This window comes from Chanodichthys erythropterus, chromosome 6 (assembly GCF_024489055.1).
Source record: "Chanodichthys erythropterus isolate Z2021 chromosome 6, ASM2448905v1, whole genome shotgun sequence".
Classification (NCBI taxonomy): domain Eukaryota; kingdom Metazoa; phylum Chordata; class Actinopteri; order Cypriniformes; family Xenocyprididae; genus Chanodichthys; species Chanodichthys erythropterus.
In genome coordinates, this window is record NC_090226.1 from 9,317,596 (window position 1) to 9,334,176 (window position 16,581).

The window sequence follows — 16,581 nt, forward strand, 5'->3', positions numbered from 1 at the left end:
CCAATAAATCAGCCTTATCCAAAACAAGAAAAGAAAGAGAAATAGCACATCAAGCACAATAGCAAAGGCTTGAGAGGACAACAAATTGCACATCTGAAAGGCTCCCTCCCACTATCTCCCGCTGGGCTTCAGAGTCAGGCAAATGGCCAGTCCTGTCCCCTCAGACGCCCTCTGTCCAGCTGCAGTTCCTGTACAGGTCATCGATTACCATTATGAGCCGGTCCCCTGCTTTCAAACGCTCGCTCACATGCACCGTGCCGCCCAAACAACAGAGCTCATCATGGCTATCATCCCTCACCGCAAAGACACACTGACCCAATCTATTTAGACAGCTGGATCTATAGCAGGGACTGTGACCACATTGGCCCGTCTATCATTTCCAACAGCCACAGAAGTTAAAAGGACTCCCTGTCTGCTCAGGGTGTGATAGAGCAGAAGATATGAGAGAATATTTGAACTAAAGGTTTTTCTCTCTCTCCCTTGTTAGAAATGTCCACTTCCTGACCGGCATAAATCAAGGTTTTTTCCGCAATCAGAATAAGCAGCTTACATGGACACTTTTGTTTGATGTTCGGTAATAAATCCACAAGATTTTTTGATTGTTTTACCAGGAAATAGATTTAGTCAGTCTGACGTTAGTTAAACTACGTCACCTTTTACTGGATGATTGATGGGCACAACAGTCTTTTTTGAGACATAGTCTTTGAAATATGATGCAAAACAGATCAAAAGTGCTGGAAAGGAGGTCAGCTCACTCACAGACAGTCCCCGTCTGTCCAAGCCACAGAGAGAAAGGTCAAAAAGTATTCATACTTCAAATTACTTTTGGTCCCCACTTTTTTAGATTCCATAGTTAAAAACAGAATCATTTCTCTCCAGAGAAATGTTGTAAACATAACTGTTGTAAACTCAGTCCCCAAATCAATGTTACAAGGTTACACCTAATGGATTATTGCTTCCTGCCCTGTCCACTATTGTTTGCTCCTGGGTTTTATTGAAAAAAACAAGATGACTTTGACAGAAGGATTGAGTAAATTGAGCCCTGCAGTTTTGAAAGGGTAGCTAGGGTGAGCAGACACCTAGTAGAACCAGAAAGTTTTTGACATCAGCCCCAGTGAACACCCTACAAGGGCACACCCTGTCAGATGCTGTCAAAGCGTTCCAGGATCTTTCCGCTCCAGCCCTGAGCTCACCTACATTTCTAATTCCTGAGACGCTGCTGGGAGGTCTTGTGTTCTCGTTTTCCTTTTCCTTGTTAGGAGTAAGGATGGAGTATATTTGCCGCTTATGCATTCCAGTGTTACAGGCACTATAACAAGAGCCAGGAGCCGGTGTGCCCTAATGCCTCACATGCCACGAACATTTCTGGATTTATTCCAAGCGACGGCATGTAGGAAACCTACAAGACTGTTTCACACGGACATTTCAGCACAGAGTTCACTAAAATCCGTAAGACAAACATGGATAGATTGATTAATGTGTTTATGAGTTACATTACAGGTTTACATTATAACTTGTTGCAAAGTTGCTTTTTTAATTATATATATATATATATATATATATATATATATATATATATATATATATATATATATATATATATATATATATATATATATATATATATATATATATATATATATATATATATATATATAAAATATAAATATATATAAAATATATATATATATATATATATATAAAAATATATATAAAAAATATATTATATAAAAAAAAATATATATATATATATATATAAATATATATATATATATATATATATATATATATATATACATACATATGTGCATTGAATAATAAGCCATCACCTGCTTTCAAATTCATTATTGAAGGCGATTCATCTGCGATATGAACGCAATCTTGCGTGGCTTGTCAGTGATCTACGGCTCTGTCTATTAAATGGCGCTCCATTTGAAAGCAGGTGATGGCGATTTAGCGGTAATCAGGGAACCGGCTTTACTGACGAAATGCGCGTGACAATCGCATGCGATTAATCGGGCAGCCCTAGTTTACAGTGAAAAACTGAAGTCTAACTCTACTGCAAACTATGAGGATGTGAATGTTGGGAATGGGAAAGAGAGGAAAAGGAACAGACCCAGTGAGAGACTGGAAGAGAACAATAAACAAACAAAAGGCAGGTCTCACACCCTCACAGGCAGTGTGGGCATGAGTTGAAAGTTTGGACCCCAGGGGGTGCACTGAGGGGGCTTTCTGAGGGGAATACAGCAACTGACCTTTACCATTTGGGTTAATATAATTTCCAGGTGTTTACCAAACAAACATGGCCCTCCAACAGTGAGCAAACAGTCAGGGAATGGCCCGTGAGAAAGGGCTGTGGTTTAGAATTGGGTCAGTGTTCTGGCTTAAACACAATAACCCACATTTCCTTCATTTACAGTAAGATACAACCCAGATATGACTACTTCCTAAGTATTTTGCAAAGCAAAATTACCTCTAGTTGGCAAGTTTTATGCAGGAATGCAGGCTTGTGTGCCAGAACATGTCAAGATCTTGTCATATTCACTGCCAGAACTTTAACAAGGAAGACCCATAATTTCATGCTAAAAGCTCACAGCTTGACTGCCTCTTCACCAATTTGGGAAAAGGCCCAAGTCAAAGTGCGAGAAAACGCTTTTTTCCACTCGCTTTCATGACTTCAGACTCAGCTTTTGGCTTTGACTGACCTGGATAACGGGTATCAGCTGTTAAAATGAGTCAGACATGCGCAAACGCAGACAGCCAGTCAGCATCTGCTAGACTAGACATGACTGTCTGTGATGGAGTTTATGGCATCCAGCCCAATGAGAGATAAAGTCCTGTTAATTAACAAAATTTCATGTACACACTGTTGATCTTATCAATAATAGCTGGAATCGCCTTTGTTTGACAGATATTCCCTTATTCTCAGCTGGGACTGAAGTGGAGGAGACAGGCACACATTATCATTGAGATATTTTGCCTCGCAGCCAGTTGGATTTAAACATGAGGGACGCCCACCTCCTCATCCAAATCCCTCACTCACTCTAGGCCATAAACATACTCTATGAAACAAAACCTTCTAGCTAAATGTGTCAGCAATTTATAACGCAACCAAATACACTTTCTCAACTATGCCACAGGGGCGCTTGCGTAAAGTGTTTTCTAACAGCAACAGTTTGAAGAAAATCTTGCTGAGTTAGTTAAAGTTAATTAAACTATCAGCAAATTTACCTGATTAATAACATGCACATTTTTATGCAATATTGCAGTGTTTATTATAAATTATTTATCCGTGCATATCAATTCATGTGTTCTTGCCATCTTTAATGAAAAAAAAACATTAACTGTAACTACATTAAAAATAACAAAATAAAGTCTCACTCTGCATTTTTTACTCATCCGAGAAGTCGTTTCTCTCGGATATTCGTCACAATAGGGAAGAAACGCCGATCGCAGTTTCCATTTTATTTTAATTTTATGCTCAAGTTGTTCCAAACCTGTGTGAATTTCTTTTTTCTGCTGAACAAAAAAGAAAATATGGTAACCAAACAGTTGATGAGCCCAAGTGACTTCCATAGTATGGGGAAAATAATAATAATATGGAAGTCAATGGGGCCTATCAACTGTTTGGTTACTGACATTCTTCAAAATATATTCTTTTTTGTTCAGCAGAAGCAAGAAATTCATACAGGTTTGGAACAACTTGAGGGTGAGTAAATGATGACAGAATTTTCATTTTTGGGTGAACTATGCCTTTAAGGGTGCGTTCACACTTGTAGTTCGGTTCATTTGGTTCATTTGGTCCGGAGCAAAGAAGAAAAAAGAACATTTAGTCCTGGTCCGGTTAGCGTTCAGATTGGCAATTTTATCACCGAACCAAAAGATACCGAACCTTAAGGCATAGGGATACATTCACAACGTGATTGGTCGGATTTTATGACGTATTGCTTATTTTGAGACAGAACTTACCGAACATCCAAAACAATGCTGTTTGCTGAGGTAAATGCGCTCGTTGTGTGTGTGTAGCGGGGCGTAGCCTGCATGTGATGGTATTTTGGCCAGCTGGGAACTCGTGAAGAGCTTATAAAATGTGTAAAAGTAGTCAAAACACTTTCGCGAATCCCTCCGTCATACACAAATGATCTGCTGCGTGGAGACGCGCATCCGATGCCTGTGATGAGCAAACTCGCGTCTATGACGAAAAAAACCGACATGCGTGATGATTCTGTCCATTTTAGGGTCTCGTCTTCCTGTTTTTGGATCGGTTACATGTCTTTGGTCCGTGTTGCGTTCATATATCATTCGAACCGCACCAGAGTTCATTTGGAAGCGGACTGAGACCCATCTTTTCAGCGGCCTCGTTCCGCTTGTTTGGTGCTCACCAGGGTTCGGATGGCAGCGTTCACATATGTTCAAATGAACCACAATAACCGAGCAACCGCACCAGGGTTCGTTTGAACCAAACGTGACAAGTGTGAACGCACCCCAAGTGTGTATTGCACTAGTGGCACCAAATGGAACTGCAACCTGTTTGGCACCACTAGTGGTGCTATCAAGTGGAGCATACTGAAGGACTACACGTTCGGCTGAATAGTAAGCGTTTGCGTCAAAACTGAAGTATACTTTATGTTAATCAACCATGCAGACATGATTACTAATGCCAATTTTCTCAAAAGATATATCATCCCGTTTCATTATATACAATAGGCCGCCCACTTGCAATGCATTGCCCAAGCATTTGTACACTTGCGTAGTAAGTATGCTTCTGGCACACACATTCACTGTTTTACAAGGAACCCAACTATTTTGGCTAATGAGCTGTGTTAAGGGTAAGTTATCCTAATTTTAACACATTTAATGTCTTCCATATGACACACCAACCACAAACAACACCAATCTTATGCGTAATGGAACCTTATACGGGGGCATCTTAAACAAAGCCATGAGGTAAATTAACCTCCAACCCTTCAGTCCTTTAAACACCATAAGTCTTGGCCTAGGCCCAATAGGGCTTATTTGAACAATGCTCATCAGCTAGCACCTCAAAAAGTAGAGTTAAGAGTTTATGTAAGCCTTTTGTACAGACACAAATCCTCCTTTTCACACACATCAATGAGGTTTTAGGGACAGCATAAAGGGCGATACGGCCTAGTGCCTCGTTTAATTAAAATCTGAATAAAGCAAAAGTTGTTAAGATAGGCGTACAGCTGCAGGGTGAATGACAAACATGCTGAAAGTTTGACAAGAGTTTCGATTTCTGTGGTTCACCTGCTGACAACACTAAAGGGTAAAAACACAAAAACACATTCACAGGACAGGACCAGACACAAATAAACATGTGGGTACTGGTTGTTTCGCACACGCATAGAGCTCGACGGCAAGTTTCGACAGCAATCGATGACATGACTCTAAATCTGTCTCTGCTTCTTTAAGGTCAGTGGGAGCAAACAGGCCAAGGGTCTTTCACAAACCTGTCTACATGGTGGAAACACACTGCCTCCTTGTTTCTCTCATTCAAGTTGTTCCTTTATGGGTTTGGACAGCAGCGGGCATCTTTATGGAAGCAGCACTGCATTGTCCCACTGAGCTGAACTAATTTCTTCTCAAGCTCGAGCGGTAGTCTTCATTCACCGGGAGTTTCTGACGACATGCTGCACTTAAAAGGGAGGCTGAAAGGGCCTGTGAGAAAACCGAAGCAGCAGGTAGCTTTGGGTGTTGGAGAATTCCGCCTGTCTGAATTGAGGCTGGTCATTCCAGACAGCATGTGGTCCACACCGCGGAGCTCCAGTCGAGAGTGGGAGAGCTTTTTGAGTTTAACAAGCACCATCTGGCATTCTGAGCTCCTCACAGCAGCCGAACACACACACACACACACACACACACACCCCAACACCCTGCTGCACCATCCCTGCCAAATACCTTAACCAGCACACACACACACACACACACTCTGAATAAAAAGACCTGGACTCCTCAGACTTAGTAATATGACCTTTAACCAGCATCCAATTGAACTGTGCTTCTCAACAGGTTTTACATACCCAAATTTTCCATTGGACATCAAGTAACAAAAGAAAAAAAGTACTTAAAGTGAAATGTAACAATATTATATTTTATGGTCACTTAAAAAAATGAATTGTTGGATTTACTTAAAAAAAAAAAAAAACAGTCAAGTGGGTTCCACACAACTATATTGAGTAATTTGTATAAATAACATTTTAGAAAAAATGTTTAGAAAAACAACATTTCTTTGAGTAAATACAAATCATTTGAGGTTGTCACTATTACATAATATTTATATTTTAAGTAAATCCACCAATTATTTTTTTAAGTGTAGAAACAACTCAGTTAAATTAAGTTCATGTAGTTACATGAGTTTTTAAGTAATGTGAACATGGATGGTTTGAATGAAACTGACAACAGTGAAAGTTTTTTTGTGTAATTAACAATACACTTTAAACAAATTATTTCTCAAAGTTGTAAATAATAATAATAAAAAAGGTTATTGGAAAACATTTTACAAGCAAATACTATTTAATTCTTTGTACTTCAGAATTTTACTTGCCATTTCTTTGTAATTATCTGTGAAATTTACAAGCAATTTCTAAATTAAAAAAGTTTTTACACCAAATTTTTTAGTGTACAAAACTACCTAGCTACCTAGCTTCTATCAAGTCACAGATTCCTTTGCATTCAGACTTAAGCATTTACATGACATCTTAACATTTTTTAACTTGCATTCCCCAACCATTTGTGTATTTACATTGCCATAATTAATTTGTGACAAAATGCAGAACAATTTGATTTGACTTAAACAACAAAAGTGATGTGAACCTTTTTCTTCTCCAGTGGAACACTGATAAGTCTATGTATTTTAGCTACCTTAACTTTAGTTTGAGTTCATCACCGTTTCCCCCCACAATGGCATAAGAACAGACCTGCGATCAATTTCTGGGTCACAACCCACCAGAACCTTTGCCCTAGACCATTAAAAAAAATACAAAGGGATTTAGACACACTTTTCTGAAGTTTTTTAACATGCAAACTGGCAAACAGTTAAAGCACAACAAGCTATCATCATGCTAACAAAAGCAATGCCACTGAAATTAAATATATTTTTAAAAAAATCTAGACTGGTGTCAATGACGCCATCATGGTGTCCATGAAAAATAAAAGGCCACAATATTTCTCTATAATATATAAATTTAATATTAACATTTTATATTTTTTGACTATCAACAAGCAATGAAGAAGTTTTGTTTAAAGAAATTCAAGAAAAAAAAAGAGATTATGCTAAATTACTACTACCTTTTCTTAATAATGATATCCAGACAGCTGTATCACCCTGACATTTTTTTTTTTACTTTATGAACTTTATGTGTTTTTGAATAAATTAAATTGGGATAAAATTATCATTTGATGCATAAACTAGATAACAATGGACTAGTTGGTTGTTGGATGATTCGTTGCCCTTGTGAGCCATTTCTAACACAAGCATGTGTCAATAAATAAATTCACAATAAAAAGGCAAAGAAAGAAAAATAGAATGTAAACACCTCTTTCACTGCTGAAGGACATCTATCCCACTGACAGTTAAATGTAATTATATTGCAGCCATTCCCAGCATTACAGAGCTCTTCATCTAACCTCAGAAAAGCCTGCCGAGAGTGATCCCGCATGTTACAAATGTCAAAACAAGAGCAACTCACCAAACAAACTCACATTCTCTTCCCAGCCATCACAGATAAGAATAAAGCACACATTGGCAGTCGTGTCAGGACCGATCAGCTCAATCAGTGGGTTTGGAACGGTTGCCCTCCACCACATCCTCATTGCAGAAAAACAGCTGTAAATCCATCCATGTCGGCAGAAAAGTCCCCAAGGCCTTGGCTTTACAAACTGATATTCAGAACCCTGCCAACACCTGGAAACCACACCCAAAGATGTACCTGGGGATGTGTCTTTTCTAACAAACAACATTTACTTTACCTCAACAAATCAATACATTCCCTGTGTAGGCCACAAGCCTGGCTGATACGAAGGGCTGATGCTGGTTACTCATTAAGACAAATGTGTGCGGTGAAAACACTGTTAAGATAAAGAGAAAACAGAGACGATAAAAGCACTCGTGTGTATATAGAGAGTGAGAGAACAATTAAAAGAAAGCCAAACCTCATTTCCTCAACCCCCAACATCTCTCCAGACCCCTTTGCCCCCCGAACAAAAGCCCCTAACGACTGGTGCCACTGGCTCAGATTAGCATTTCTATAAAAAGAGGCGGTACCATGAAACTCCAGTTATCGGACCGACAGATAAAGCCCTTTCCCCCCCTGCTTCTCTTGAACTCAACCCGCCCCCCAAACCTATTCAATCCACCTGCATTGATGCAAAGACCCTCAAAGAGGCATAGAGACCACATCTGAGGGGCTTCTACATGCTTTTTTACTCCTCAATTCAGTTACAGAAGGGTGAAAGAGAGAGTGAGAGTTTTGAGAGTGACAGAGAGGACAGAGGTGGAATAATCCCATGTACAAGCCATATGCTGTGGCGCTGTAAACTCAGACATCCTGTGGCGGTGAGGGCGAATGGAGGACAATGACAGCGAGACAAGACCTGATTCTAACAGAACACAGCAGAAATGCTCACACACTCTGATTTAAAGGTGATGTGTGTATTTTTTTTAAATTTAAAATCTAAAGTCTAACATTCAGAGACAACTATGAGTAAACTAAGTAGACTGAATTCAGAAAATATTGTAAACACTGGGGCTCAGTGGTGATATCAAAACACTGAGCATCCTTGCCCAGCACAGCAACACTGGCTCAACCAATAGTGCGAGTTTAGGGGCGGGGATATCTGTTTTATCAACCAATAGCAGATGGGAGGAGTGTTTCTACAAAGTCTTTGAAAACGGTCTTTAGTTTTTAAATTCTGTTTGATGCTGAAGAAGTTACACACTTTAGCATTCCAGATTTACTTTTACCTTTCACTTTACAGTTCTCATTTATTTACTTATTTATTTACTTTAAGTGTAAAAAAACCATAACAGAGATATAATTAATTTTAAAGTTTTATTAAGTGTTAAAAATGAGATGATTTGGTTTTTATGAATCAATTAACACTGCTTTTGTCATTTTTTACAAGATGGACAAAATTTGTCACCAAAAAAGTCATTCAGTTTAACCAAAATTTCGGTTTTACCGAATGACACTTTTGGTTATACCAAATGATGATATTTTTAAACAATGCTAACAGGCTGATATCTAGCTAGCTAACAAAAGGACAATCATTTTATATTTAATACAAGTTTTTAAAATATTACAACATTTTCCATGTTTTATAGCGGTTGTACCAAATGACCTGATGTTTCGGGACATGCGTATGAGCAAGTGAAAACATGAATTTTCAAATAGTTAAGAGAAAGTTAGTTACTTTGCTTCATGACCATGTGGTCCTTTTCAGGTGTCTGAATGATGTCACATCCTGTCACATGACATTGACTGCATGACTTGATCCAAAACGGTCCTTTTATATAGGTTACTCAAAATTACATCAATGAAAATAATTTTTCCGGACATTCTTTCCTGTAAGCAAAGCAAACTTCTAGACTTAAATTTGTAGAATACCATTTTGCACTATGCTGATATAAAATCATGCCAGAATAATAAAAAAATATACACACTTAGGCCTTTTACAGTTTAAGATCACAAATGAAATGGCTGTATTGGCCTGTGGACGGTTAAACCGAATGACCTTTTGACACTTCAAAATCTTTAAAATACATTTACATGTAGCAAAATATAATTAAAGCCTTTTGGTTTTCATAAAAGAGATCTAGGTGTACTACCTTACATACTTTGGATGTCATATCGTTGTTTTTATTATTTTTAAGGCTTTTGGACAAAAAAATTACCCATCACGTCATTAACCCATATACATTATTATATATACAACATATATTACATATACAATATATTTCATTATCTCCTGTCTTATTGCTGAACAGCTTTGTGATCTGTTGTCCATAAGCCAAATTTCTAAGTAATAATATTTATTATGCTGCATCTGTTTTCCTCTGTTTACAGGAAGTGTGCTATACAAAGTTTGATCGATGGGCCCATGCACACACCTCGCAGTGTCAGCTCAGTACACATACACAAAAACAGTAAAACACTGAACAGCTCAAACTTCCAGTCAGTACAGACTGTATGTCATTAAAAATGCATCTAAACAGACAGTAACGATGGGAACAAACCTCTGGGGGAAGTGGACTGAAACCCTGAGCACACAGAGCTGGACGGTAATGCACAGTGATCGAACCACTGCAACAAATACCAACGATGCCTTGCCTCGCTCCGCCTACAGCTGTGCCAAGTCTCCAGGGGAATATTTACACATCGCTCTGTCAGGCTAACCCAATCTGTTTATACGAGTTTAAATGTAAGGAAAGGACACACAGTCCGAGTTTCCTTCTCCCTCTCACTACTGTCAACTGAATCAATGGCACATTTGAAGCTGCTTCTGTGCACTGTGGTGGTCTGTATGTCTCCAGGGCCTTACTGCTTGTTAGGGTCCATGTCTTTCTCTCCCTCTCTTCCAGGCTGCACTGTTCTGTCAAGGCTCTTTCTTTCTCTCTCTCTCTCTCTATCCCTAACTCACCCATCTTCATTCTCCCTGCAGCCTGGCTAATGTGTTCATGGATCACTGCAACCGCCTGTGTGCATGCTCCAATGCAAAGTTTCCAACAGACAAGCCCAGAGCAAGTTAGTCTAAGTGAAATGGAGCTACTGGATGTGTGAGCGCACTTCAAAACTTATTCTTAGTTCTGGTGCTCTAATTTGATTGGACAAGAGACATTTCAACACTCCAATAGCACTGAAACCCTTAACTGTAATTTGGCAAGGATGCAAATTGAACTTAACAACGCAAGAAATTCTATTCTTAAAGTGGTGAAAATCACATTTTTAATGGTGTTTATATGCCTATGTGGTGTTTTTAACATGCTTTAAAGGGATCGCTGATTATGATTAAACTTTTTAGTTAGTGTGTAATGTTGCTGTTTGAGCATAAACAACATCTTCAAAGTTATGATGCCCAAAGTTCAATACAAAGGGAGATATTTTCCTTTACAGAAAATGCTTTACAAGCTTCTCACAAACCTCAAAATTTACATAAAACCTGCCCCTGAGAAGATGCAACAAAGGGTGTGAGGCCACGTTGGGCTGCTTTAGAGAAGAGGAAGAGTTGTTGTAGTAGAGTATTGTTACCATGCCGTCATTTTTACGTCGGACTGCTTCACAAACAAGAGTCAATACAACGTTGGATTTGCACAAAATATTAACATGACGGCACATGCTAGTTGATGAGTTGAATCAACTCCACAGCAACTACATAAATTTATCCAGTAACCATTCAGAAATGTCTAGATACATTCTAAAAGTTATTCCTGAGTCACTCCATCATTGTTTGACTCCTGTTTGAACAATATAAGGCTGAACACCATTACTGACAATCCTCATTTCAGCTGCGTGAGATTCTACAGCTTTGTTGTTGTTGAGCAACCGAAGCAAAGTGGTGGAAAGTGGGTCGGGAGCAGCAGCTCATTTGCATTTGCGTTGGGTTTTTGCTCACACCCAAATAGGGGCAAATTTGACAAGCTATAATAAATGATCTGTGGGGTATTTTGAGCAAAAACTTCACAGACACATTCTGGGGACACTTATATTACATCTTGGGAAAAGGAGCATAACAAGACTCCTTTAAGACAAACCATGTGCAAATTAACCAGTCAAAACCATTGCTGAGTATTTTGTCCTTAAAACTGCAGTGAACCAAAGACAGTCTCAAAAACGTGGTTTGAAATCGCCCGTTCTCATACGTCACAGAGATTGCAAGCAATCCCATCAATGTGCGGGCCAGGCTTTAGCATATCATTACTATGCTGTGAAGCAGGGGGGTCTCAAAAGAAGGCAGGTAATCCCTGTATAATTTTCTGTTGATGTTAAAAAATTGGCTATATTTAGCAATATAGCGGGTGAATTATGTATATCGCGTATATTGCGACTTTATGATGAACTATATGACTTTCTCCACTGACATTGTTAAGTTGTTCGACGGATATTTTTCAAAGGAGTAAGGATATAAGGATACTGATTTTTAGAATGCAGCTGACTCAGATTGTGAATGGAAACATGGTTTGTGTAATATTAGCTAAACATTATTAGCTGTTTGATAACAAAGTCAAGCCAAAGGCTAATCATTGCAATTACCGTTACGTGTCTGACGTTGTAGAGAGCGATACATAAAACCATTCGGATACATCGAACTGTAGACGGACCTGTATAATTCGCTCTTCCTCTTTTTCTAGTGAATCAGTTTCTGGTTCAAACATATATGGTTGAATTAAACCAGTATTTCCACTTGCCATTGTGCAGCGTTTACTACAGTAAAGCTGAGCGAGTGGATCAGGTAGTCCGAGCTTGTGTGATTGAATGTATTTTTAACACCGCTGTATTTAGTCAAGTTTAAAACAAATCTGCTAATGAAACAAACAAACAACACTCCTCATAAGGGTAAAGGTCAGTTGGACTCGCTACGAGTCAAAGCTTGAAAGTACCCGTGTGTTTAGTGTGAAAACTCAGCTGCTGTGGGATACTGTGGCCACACGCCAGCGAGATACCAAGCGCAACGGCTTCCCGAACATGTTATTAGCTGTTTTCTGAAATGTGCACTTGCAGTTTGTTGTTGTTAGTTAGTGGTTTGGGGCCTGTTTTACCCTGTTACCAAGCAACCTCTGATCTCATGCCGCTTTGATTGACAGCACATTTCCCCTCAGCTGAGATACTATGGTGGAGAAAGTGGGTTTGCCATATGTCAAACCAAAGAGAAAAGATAAAAGACAGACATAGCTAGAGATGGGAGAGAGACCATGTAAAGACAGCACAACATATTAATGGACTACTTCCTACTATTAATTTCTCTGGGTCTGATTTTCTGGGCTATCACTTTCCAATGATGCATACCAGGATGTGGCACAACCACAAAACATATGGCCACAGTATGTGCATGGATCTTATATTCAACATGAAATGGCATTCAAAGTCTATTTGACTGTGCAACATATTTCAGAGCAAAACAAGATGTATAAGGGGAAAAAAAACGATTTCATCCATAAGGAACAATGGGAATACTTTACAGTAAGGTTCTATGTGCACATAAGGTAATGCAATAGCTAACATGAAATAATGCACAACGCTTTTATTACATGCGAATTAACTTTAATCTCATACTGTTCGAAAGTTTGGGTCAGTAAGTATTAAATTAATACTTTTATTCAGCAAGGACAAGTTAAATTGATCAAAAGTGACAAAGTCAAAGACATTTAAAAGATGCCTATTTCAAATAAATGCTATTGTTTTAAAGAATCATGAAAAAAGTATCACAGTTTCCATAAAATTAAGCAGCACAACCATTTTCAACATTTATAATAATCACAAAATGTTTCTTGGTCACTAAATCCATATTTTAAAATGATTTCTGAAGGATCATGAGTTATGGAGTAAATCATTATAAATTTCACAATATTACTGTTTTACAAACTTTTGAATGGTAGCGTATACTAATACATTTTTTATATAATATAAATAGGGTCAATCATTCCATGTCTAACCGCTCTACACGCTTCCTGGTTCACACACACACAATTCTGATCCTCGATGACAGTCAACGGATAAACCTTTTACTTGACCTGCTCTTGACAAGAGTATCACACTGAGACTCTCTCTATATCTCTCTGAGGTATGTTTGTACATGTTTTCATTTATTGCGAGTTATTAACTGTGTTGATAGGAGCCCAAATGCCTTCTGGATCTGCAGCAGACAGGATAAAACTCATTCACCCTGAGGAGAAACACAGCTGAGGTGCTTGCGTGTTTATGTCTGTTTATATAGTGTGAACTGTATACAACGCATACATGTTTAAATGTGAGTGGGAAAACCGTGTGGGAAGGTGAATCTCTTTTTCTCTCTCGTACACAGATAATGAGAATGAGAAATGTGCGAATAGCTGCTTTTATTAAAAAGGAAAAGTTTATAGCTGCCTGTGGCCTCATAAAGCCCCAGTGATGGAGCGCAGGAGGGAGAGGCCATGAATTATTCTCATTCCTTCTCTCTCTTGCTCGCTCTAATGGGCCTTTGTTTCTTTATCTTTGCTGTCAAGTTTATTAGGAAGCACTGTTTAAATTTAGTTTGGAATCGTACCATTCTGTATCAGATAACACGTTTAAGCCTTAGTAGGGTAAGAAATCTCCCTTGCTCCACAAAGACGAATAAACAAAGGAGATCAGCTATAACTTCTGCACCACTAGCAGTACCAATAAGAAAAATAATAACCATTTCCACAAAAGGATTCTGCATGCCATTTCGGCCATGTCTCCCTAGGTTTGGATGAACATGTAGACCAACCCCTTCCCTATTTTCAATACTATTCCACGCCATTTTGTAGCATATGTAGTGTATTAAATGTAATAAGATGAAGTACTCAGTCAAATGAAAATCTAAATTCAGATTACTGGACTCACTAGTTGCAGATTTTCATATATAGCGGAGAAGGGCTAAACAAATGTTGTTATTGTTATCTAAATCTACAACTAAGGCCCTGTTCCAAATGGAACCCTAATCGAGGTGCAAATCAGCTGCACCCTTCTGAAACCTAAAATGACAAATGGGACACCCTACAGTCTTGTGGACTTAATGGACAAGTGCACATGAAGTGTGCCATTTGGGACAGGGCCTTAAACTATTAAAGGTGCCCTAGAATTAAAAATTGAATTTATATTGGCATAGTTAAATAACAAGAGTTCAGTACATGGAAATGACATACAATGAGTCTCAAACACAGTTGTTTCCTCCTTCTTATATAAATCTCAAGACCTCCGATGAACAGGCGAATCTCAACATAACACCGACTGTTACGTAACAGTCGGGATCATTAATATGTACGCCCCCAATATTTGCATATGCCAGCTCATGTTCAAGCATTAGACAAGGGCAGGACGTCTGGATGTGCACAGCTGAATCATCAGACTAGGTAAGCAAGCAAGACAACAGCGAAAAATGGCAGATGGAGCGATAATAACTGACATGATCCATGATATCATGATTTTTTAGTGATATTTGTAAATTGTCTTTCTAAATGTTTCGTTAGCATGTTGCTAATGTACTGTTAAATGTGGTTTAAATGTGGTTTAAATAGTTTCTTACTGTATCCACGGAGACAAGACTGTCATTATTTTCATTTTTTAAACACTTGCAGTCTGTATAATTCATAAACACAACTTCATTCTCTATAAATCTCTCCAACAGTGTGTAATGTTAGCTTTAGCCACGTAGCATAGCCTCAAACTCATTCAAAATCAAATGTAAACATCCAAATAAATACCATATTTGCGCTATTAGACATGCTGCATGACGAACACTTTGTGAAGAACAATTTTGAGGGTTATATTAGCTGTGTGAACTTTGTTTATGCTGTTAAAGGCAAGCGCGAGCTCCGTGGGCGGAGAGCGTGAGCATTTAAAGGGGCCGCATCCTGAATCGGTGCATATTTAATGATGCCCCAAAATAGGCAGTTAAAAAAATGTATTAAAAAAAAAAATCTATGAGGTATTTTGAGCTGAAACTTCACAGACACATTCAGGGGACACCTTAGACTTATATTACATCTTTTAAAAAGACGTTCTACGGCACCTTTAAAAACTGTTTTCATTATTTGAAATAAAGCTGAATAAGTAATAAATATTACGTGAAAAAAACAGAATGAAACAAATGCTGCATTGGCAACTAACTGAAAATAAATAATAATATTTAAATTGTATATAAATAAGTACCAAAAATAAACTAAAATAAAAAAGGCTAAAAAATATTGGGGGAAAACACTAATAAAAATGACAAAAAGCACAAAACTTAAACTTACTAAAACTTAAAATAAAATTAAAAAAGTAAAATGAAAATATAAAAATAAAAGCTAATTCAAAACAATAAATATTACAATATTATATGAATAATACGAAAATTACACTGGGCTAAACATCCTAAAGCTAACATACTTCAAGTGGAACATGGCGACTACTTCAGTGTTGTAAAAAAACATTAAACTGTATTACATTTGAGATGACACAACTCTTCAAAAATTCATACATTATTGCAGAATGCATAATGCACTGTATATTATGCATCATTTAGGATGCAGCTAACGTTTTGAGAACCGTTTCAGGTCAACCTACGAATGGCATACTTACTGATGTCTCTATGCATTAAAATGGCATTCGAAAGGATTTTATCATTAAAAAAAAAATGACAGCTCACCTTTAAAGGTTTATCTACTGTATATTAGCATGCTGTCGACTACCTCAGGCAATCATTTCAACACGTCCCTCTGTGTTTATAAACACACAAGACACGCGTTTACAGTAAGCACACATTTATTGTCTGAGGTAATCGTCAGAATGCCACAAATGCAGCACGCAGACATCAGTTCTCAATAAACCCGGAATATTCCTTCAGCATTCCTCCCTTCCCCCT

The 16,581-nt window shown here is 38.1% G+C and overlaps 1 protein-coding gene across 5 annotated transcripts in view; it reads right to left on the reverse strand.

The window, feature by feature from the left end:
* Positions 1-16,581, reverse strand: part of LOC137021477 (signal-induced proliferation-associated 1 like 2) — a 75,880-nt gene that overhangs the window by 43,917 nt on the left and 15,382 nt on the right. The window contains exon 1 of one of the 5 annotated variants that reach the window (XM_067387965.1): positions 7,723-8,046. The exons of 2 other annotated variants lie outside the window; for them this stretch is intronic. The gene's annotated coding sequence lies outside the window, so the exon portion shown is untranslated. Of the gene's footprint in view, positions 1-6,882; positions 6,933-7,709; positions 8,047-16,581 lie in introns of those variants that run through there. 2 more of the 5 variants (XM_067387963.1, XM_067387964.1) reach the window with 2 other exon arrangements.